The sequence below is a fragment of the Macaca fascicularis genome, chromosome 2, assembly GCF_037993035.2.
Source record: "Macaca fascicularis isolate 582-1 chromosome 2, T2T-MFA8v1.1".
Lineage (NCBI taxonomy): Eukaryota > Metazoa > Chordata > Mammalia > Primates > Cercopithecidae > Macaca > Macaca fascicularis.
In genome coordinates, this window is record NC_088376.1 from 176,097,701 (window position 1) to 176,106,133 (window position 8,433).

At 32.9% G+C, this 8,433-nt stretch overlaps 1 long non-coding RNA gene across 1 annotated transcript; it reads left to right on the forward strand.

Annotated features, from left to right (window-relative positions):
• Nucleotides 1–678: 678 nt before the first annotated feature.
• LOC141409740 (uncharacterized) lies at nt 679–6,135 on the forward strand. The gene is made up of 2 exons (XR_012431726.1): nt 679–804; nt 4,550–6,135. It is a non-coding gene; the product is annotated as an uncharacterized lncRNA (long non-coding RNA).
• Nucleotides 6,136–8,433: the final 2,298 nt, after the last annotated feature.

The following is an 8,433-nucleotide window of genomic DNA, read 5'->3' on the forward strand; positions in this document are numbered from 1 at the left end:
TTGTTTTTGGTCTTTATTCAGAAGTTTGGTGATGTTTTGCAACTAGAAATATACCATAGGATCTTGATTCTGGTTTATATCAATTACCCTATGGTAATATTGGTTTCATTATGCATTGTTTTGCTTAAAGTCAAAATTTTCAAGAACCTATTGACAATTTTCATTGAGGGCTTACTGTCCTAAATAATCAAATATTTTTAGAATGCAGGACAAAAGAAAAAGATGAAAAGTATGAAAGGTAAGATAAAATATAGACAATAGGTCCCATGTTCCAAATTGCATATACTAGAAGACTTAGAGAAGAGTGGAAGACAGGTAATACCTTGTATTAAATAAATAAAATATTAGACAAACATTTCCTAGAATTGAAAAAGTTAGGTCTTCAGGTTAAATGCACATACCTCTGCAAGCACTCAGCAAGATTTAGAGTAAGCTATCAGAGTACCACCTATCCTAATAAAATTTAGAACACCAAGGACAAAGACAAACCCTAAAATCTTCCAGAGAAAGAGAATTGTTTACTAGGAAATAATGGTAAGATTGAAATTGGATTTACCTGAACATTTACTAGATTCACCAGATGCAAGAAGATAATAGAAACATACATTTGAAGGTAAGTAACTTTGAACTTGTAATTATCTAATCATTCAATTGGGAGAAAGGAATAGGGTGGTTTTGCACATGAATGATTCAGAAAATGTATCATTTCTTATAGACAGAGGTTGATTTACTCTTGGGTGCCCTCCAGCAAGAAGACAAATATGAACCTAAGAAGAAGAAATAGGATACCCGAAGTAATGACAAGTAATTAAATTATTTAAAATTATTGTAAATTCTAAATCAGTATTAACTGTAATTATTTTTTCTGAAATTGACTACTTATAATAAAAAATGTCTAGGTGGTATCAACATGGGATAGTGAATGAAAGCAAAAGCATGTTATAGTTCTTGACTTTTGGAGGGGATATAATATGTACAAAGTTGAATACTAGTCATTGTTAAAAACAGTATCATTACAATTACAAAGAAATTATTTAAAAATTAAAGTTTACTATAATTGGAAGAAGAAAAATAAAATGTATACTTTCAAATTATTAGTAAAAATAAAAGCAACAAAGAAAATTTGATTAATTCAATAAAGGATAAAAAAGGGGAATACATATATTTTAAAAGCTGAGAAGGGGAAACAACATGCAAGCCCACAGGAAAAAAAAAATCCATGTAAACATGGATGCAAAACTCTTAAATAAACATTTACAAATAGTATGAAACAGTCCATTGAAATTAAAATATGTCATATGAACATGTAATGTCTACCCCAGAAATGTAACAATGATTTAACAACAACAAAATCTGTCAGTGCCATATACAATATCAACATCTTAAAGCATAAATACAGCCTTTTAAATATAACTTAAATGGCATTCCTTAGCAAACAAGGATTCGAAAGGTTGTTATCATCATCTTGATAAAGATTCTTTACAAAGATCTATAAAAATAAGTATCATGCTAAATAATATTTGAAGTTTTATTGAAAAGAGTAACAAGAAAGAAGGACCATTTTTTACCAGAAGCCCAGACCAGGCAACAGCAATAACAGCAGCAATGACAATATAAGTGGATGGTATGGTTTGGCTGTGTCCCCACCCAAATCTCATCTTGAATTGTAGCTCCCACAATTCCCATGTGTTGTGGAAGGGACCCAGTGAGAGATAATTGAGTCATGGGACTGGGTCTCTCCCAAGCTGTTCTTGTGATAGTGAATAAATCTCAGGAAATCTGATGGGTTTATAAAGAGGAGTAAGATGTGACTTGCTCCTCCTTGCCTTCCACCATCATCGTGAGGCCTCCCCAGCCATGTGGAATTGCGAGTCCATTAAACCTCTTTCCTGCATAAATTACCCAGTCTCAGGTATATCTTTATTAGAAGTGTGAAAACAGACTAATACAATGGGTAATGTGGGGAAAGCGATTGTCTCATAGACTATCCAAGAGAATCAGCTGACAAGCTATCAGCATTCATAACCTTATTTGCAATATTGCTAGATAAAATATCAGCATATGAATGTAATTACTTTCCTGTATGCCTATATGTGAATTTTACAAATGAGGAAATATAATATTAAAAGTCTAAATAAAAATCATGCACAGCAACAATAAAAGCAGCAAACTTTGAAGCACCTAAGTAAAAGGTGAACAAATGTCCAAAAAATTTATGTTTAACATTCTAAAATATATCTAAAATGTTATTTGAGAAATTTTGGAAGAGCTGCATACATGGAAAAATGGAAAATTTTGTGGGTGGGAAAATTTATTATTTTAAATTTTTCAATTATCAGAAAACAAATCAATAATCATGATTTTTTCCATCAAACTCAAGAAACTAACATAAATTTATAAGTTATAATAAATGTCAAAAATATTTAAGACAATATTGAAAAACATAGTCATAGGAGCTTGCCCTGTTAACATCAAAGGATTAACAAAGAGTAGTTAAATCAGAATTTAACCATTATTAATTTAAAAGATAATAGCTAATAGAAATATAATAAAGAGCCTAGAAGCAACTCTTTTCCTCTTTCTGAATTTGACATACTGTAAAGTGGAAGTTTTAAATCATCAGGGAAAATGGGTTATTCAGTAACTAAGAGAGTAAGTTGATAACATTCTATAAAAGTTTAAGATATGATTTTTACTCACACAACTCTGAATTAAAAATAGATTAAATATATTCATGTAAAACTAAATCATACAGTTATTAGAAAACAATATAAAAGAATGTATATTTGATATTGAACTGGAAGAACACTTTTGAAATAAGTCACATAGCCAGAACTTAAAAGGAATGTTATAGGCCTTTTATAGAAATGCCTATAACACATTGTGAGAAGTGCAGGTGGAATGAAAGATGTTGTTGCTACCATTGAAAAAATGAAATCTACTACATATGCTATTGAAAGAAAACTAATATGCCATGCTTATATGCCTCCGAATTCAAGATGTAATGATATCTCAAGTCCTGCATCTTAAGAATCTTGATTTGAGATGTAATTTTTAAATGAATTTAATGCTGAAAAGTTTTAGGGCTTCTCTACCAAATGCTTCTAGCTTATTAACAAATGTTGTAAGGCAAAGAAAATTTAAATAATTTGTCCAAGATATTTATACTCTTAACTTCAGTAGAGTTATCTTCCAATTATGTACCCTATTAAAATGCTTAGATTTCTATTATTTCTCATCTTTCATGTATCTGTGATAATAACCAAGTGATCAGTAGTATTTCCACTCTTTCTGAGAAGTTTTAGAAATGCAGGTGATGCTTTCCTTCCTTGTTGTAAACTAATTTTATATAGCCCTGTGTGAAAGTTACAGGAATCTTTAAATATTACAGTAAGCATGAGGCTCAAGCACGACCTCAGGTGTTGAGCTGACATATTCAGTTATAGTAACAAGGCCATGTAAGACAAAAACATAATTACTCCAAATTTGTTTTCAGACATTTATTGACCTTAAGAATTCAGGGTCTATTATACTCCCCTCATCCAAAACTAATCACTGACACTTCATAACTTGAATACTGACAAATTTTCATTCAGTTGCTGTCAAAGGTTGAATAATTATATTTAAGGCACTTTCTTCTGGAATGTTTCATTTATTTTGGAGTGCAATATTGAAGTCTAATTTTGAAGATGTTCACTTGTCAACATAATATTTTTAAAGTTCTCAGCAATTACTTCTGAGGGATAGTTAAGGATAGCATGATAGGCTATTTAATATTTCCCAGGACTCGATATCCACTGAGGAATGGGGAGACTTCTTGAAATATGTTGATTTACCATAGCTTATCAACCAACCTTGATGGGTCTTTAAAAAGCTAAGTCTGCAGTTAAGGACTCAGCAAGAGGGTATTAGCCCCTACCAATTTTCACAGCTTTACAGGGAACAAAATATTCCAAAAGTCATCTCAGGAGAGGAGCAGAGATAAAGTAAATACTCCTTACATGTATGAAAGATAGTTTTACATTTTTGCATCTGAACTGCATAAAATTATATCTGCAGGCATATAGTGTACCAGTAATAAATTGTCTTGACAAGCAGTTGTTTACTATAAATTTTTAAACTTTTTATTCAGATGCCTTTGATTTCATTAAACATTAAAATAGGATTCACAGCTGAAGATGAATAATCCAGTATGAGTCTTATGTATGTAAAATAAATTTAGTGTTTTTACGTTCCTATTAGCATATTCTAAGTTGCCTCAGGAAAGTGCTTGCTTGGCAGTGAGCTGAGCTGACTGTAACTTGATATTCAGAAAATGTTGGGGGATATGTCAGAGTCCAGCATGGAACTATTCAAAAGACCATGGGTGCAGGGAGATATTTCTTCCTTAAAGTTTGAAGGCTTTCTGGCAGCTCAGGATTTTCCAATGTGACCCCTGTGGATGCCCCTAGATATGTGGAGATGTATGAACCCCATGGCTTCTCTCATGGATAGTGTTTCTTATTTTCAATATTCATCATTTTGTTTCTGTTATTGCCTTCTTCCACAGCTACCTCAAAGGAACATCATTTATTCTCAGGTTGGTAGATTATTTTTTCTTATCTTTTCTCCCTATACTCATCTAGTTGTGTAGCTGATTTTGTAGGCTGATTAATCCCAGATTTACATCTCTAGTCCCAATCTCTTCCCTGAGCTCTAGCTGCTTTTTAAATATTTGTCAGTATCTACATCGACATCCAGAATTCATCATGTCTAAATCCAAACTCTTGATCCTCCATACTCTTACTTCTCTCATCTCTGTCAGTCAATAGTGTATCACCATTCAGTTTCAAACCCAGGAGTTATCTTTAAATCTTCTCTTCACCCTCCACAATTAATATTCCACAAAATCCTCTTGACCTCACTGTCAAAATATATGATGTAATTTATCAAGTAATACATTCAACTAATATGTTAAAGGATCAAATAACATGCCCAAATTATAGCTAATAAGTTGTAGAACTTCTTTTGGACAACATCTACTGTGGTCTAGTTTATGTGCTCTCTTGCTCCATTTCTGCTGTAGTCTATTCCCCACGTAACAACCCCACGTAACCTTTAAAATGTAAATCATGAAACTGCTATTTTGTGAAGACAGAGTACATGTATTTTTTTTATTACTCTCACTAAGTACAACAAAAACCCCCTGAATATTGTACATAAAACAAATATAAAAAGTCTCTGAAAGGTGGAGAGAGAAAGGTAGATGGCTAGGGACTTCATGACCCAAGGAATGGCACAGCAATGAGTTCCTGGGTTGCGTTTTGCTTGGAATATCCTAGACTTGAAGCTGAAAAAGCTGGTAACCTAGAAATGCCAGCAGGAGCAGACAACAAAATAAAACAAGACAAAACAGAACAGAACAAAACCAACAAATGTCGTTTCTGTTTAGCCAAAAGAGCAGGAAAGGGGCAGCCTAGCAAGGCAGAAAACTTTTGGACAATAACCACTTTGCTTCAGGCACAAATCACAGAAAAATTTCCTACCCATTCCAGCAAAGACCAAGAAGGAGACTAAACATCTTGGCCAGGCACTAATGAACCCCCACCCTGACAAGGTGTTGACAGAAAAGCCAAGTAGGAACGAGGACTTTCATTCCTGCAGGGTGTCGGGGTGTCAGAGGTGACCAAGTGGCGAGTCTGAACTTCCACCACTACCCAGCAGTAATAAAGTGCTTCTCTTCTTCCCTTCTAGGGTGGTATCAGAGGAGGTCTAGTAGAGTCAGGCCTCAAACCACCACCCACTAATAAGAGGGCCATCTCCTTGCAGAGTTAGTGGAAGCTAGGCTACGAGCAATAGCAGGCACTTCTACCTTTTCCAGCAAGGGAGTTATCAGTGGAGGCCTATTGGAGGGATGGAACTCCAACCCTGCTCGAAAGTAACAAGGAATCCCACCTCAGGTACATACAAAGGCTTGGTGGAGAACCTGGACATCTTCTTGTACTGGGCAGTAACAAGTCAGTGCCATTCCTTCCCCCACTTGAGTGGTGTCAGAAAAGCCAACTAAAGCAGAAGGTTTAATTAAGATACAGAGTTTTATGATACAATACCCATAATGTTCAGGTTTCAATAAAAAGTCATACATTATACAAAAAATAAGGAAGATCTCAAACTGAATGAAAAAAGGCAGTCAATAGATGCCAACATCAAACAGAGGTGTCATAATTAACTGAAAAAGATTTTAAAGCAGCCATAATAAATATACTTCAATGAACACTAACAGGCTCAAAAAAAGGAAAGTCTCAGCAAAGAAATAGAATATATAAAGAGAACCAAATGAAAATTCTAGAACTTAAAAATACAATAACCAAAAATTTTAAAAACTCAATGAATCTGCTCCACAGCAGAAGGGTGGGAGAGAGAAAAGAATCAGTGAACTTGAAAATAGAACAATGGAAATTACCCAATTAAAAAAAAAAGTTGAGAAAATAGACTAAAAAATGAACAGTCTTAGGGACCTGTGTTACTACTTCACTATTTATGTTATCAGATTCCTAGAAGGATACACTATTTATGTTATCAGAGTCCTAGAAAGGAGAAGAAAGTGTATGGAGTTGAAGAAGTATTCAAAGAAATAATGACTGAAAAACTTGCCACATTTGGCAAAATACATAAACCTATAGATTCAAGAAGCTGAACAAAACCCAGACAAGTTAAATAAAAAAAAAATCTATACTGACATACATAGTGGTTAACATTATAGATAAAGAAAAATTCCTTAAAGTAGAGAGAGAGAGAGAAAGGGAGAGAGAGAGAAAGACAGAGAGATGTGACACTACCTGAAGTGGAAAAACAATATGAGTGACAATGGATAAGTCATCAGAAATTATGAAGACCAGAAGAAAGTGGCACAATATTTTTGAATTGCTGAAATAAAAAGAACAGAACTGTCATCCCAGAATCCTTTATCTAGTGAAATTATTTTTCAGAAATGAAAGGGGAAATCATGTAATATCAGATGATCCAAAGCTAAGAGAATTTGTCACCCGCTCAGAATTTGTCCTAAAAGAATAGCTAAAGGAAGTTCATTAAATGCAAGAATAACAATAGAAGAAAGAATCTTAGGAAAGGAGGAAAGAACAAATACATAGTAAGCAAAAACATGGACAAGAACAATACATTTTCTTTATCTTCTTGAGTTTTCTAAATTATGTTTGATGGCTGAAGCAAAAATATAAAACCACTTGATGTGGTTCTAAATGTAAATAGAGGAAATATTTAGGTTCATTAGATTATAAATTGGGGAAGGTAAAGGAACACCACAGGAAATAAGATTTTTAAATTTTACTCAAACTGGCAAAATGTCAATGCAAGTAGAATGTGGTATAATCTATAAATAATGAAAAATCTACAGGAACCACTACAAGGTTATATACACAAAGTGACACACAAAAAGCACTATAGAAAAATAAAAATGAAGTTCTAAGAAGTTCAAATAATCCATAAAGAAACAGGGAAACAAAAACATGTAAAGGAAAACAAAGAGAATGACCCTCCCTACACCCAAAAAATCTAAAATGGCAGATTTAGGCCCTAAAATGTAAAAATTATATTAAATAAAAATGATTTCAATTAAAAGACAGCAATTGGCAGAATAAATTAAAAACTATAACCTAATTTTGTGATATCTATAAGATATTTATTTTATATATAATGATGTAGGTAAATTAAAATTTAAAAAATGGGAGAGTATCACACAGGTATTAATCCAGAGAAAGCTGAATTGATCAAAGAAAATTGCCAGAAATAGAGAAGAATGTTTTATAATGATATATAGTATAAACACTCAAATATGTCACTCTATCAAGAATATATGATCCTAATGCTTATGCACTGAACAAGTTGCAAAATAAGTGATGCAGGAACTTACAGAACTGAATTAGAAAGAAAATATTAAGTCTTTTGCCATTAAATATAATGGTAGCTATACTGTTTTGTCAATTCTTATCAAGTTGAAGAAATTTCTTCCATTCTATTTTATGAGAGTTTTTATCATAATGGTGTGTTAATTTTTTCCAAATGTGTTTCTGAATCAGGAAAAACCGCGGAGATCAGCTTTCACCACTCTTACTCAATATAGTGATGGAAGTTCTATGTAGTGCACTGCGGCAGGAAAAGGAAATTAAAATCATATAGATGAGAAAGGGAGAAATAAAACTGTCCTTATTTACAGATAACATGATTGTTTATGTAGAAAATCCCAATAAATCTACCCAAAAACTCCTGTAACTAATAAATGAGCTCAGCAAAGTTGCAGGATACAAGATAAGCATATACAATTAATTGTGTTGCTATGTACTAGTAATGAACACATGGACACCAAAATTCAAAATACAGTACCATATAAAAACACTCAGAGATAAAAAAGAAATACTTAGGTGTAAATGTAATAAA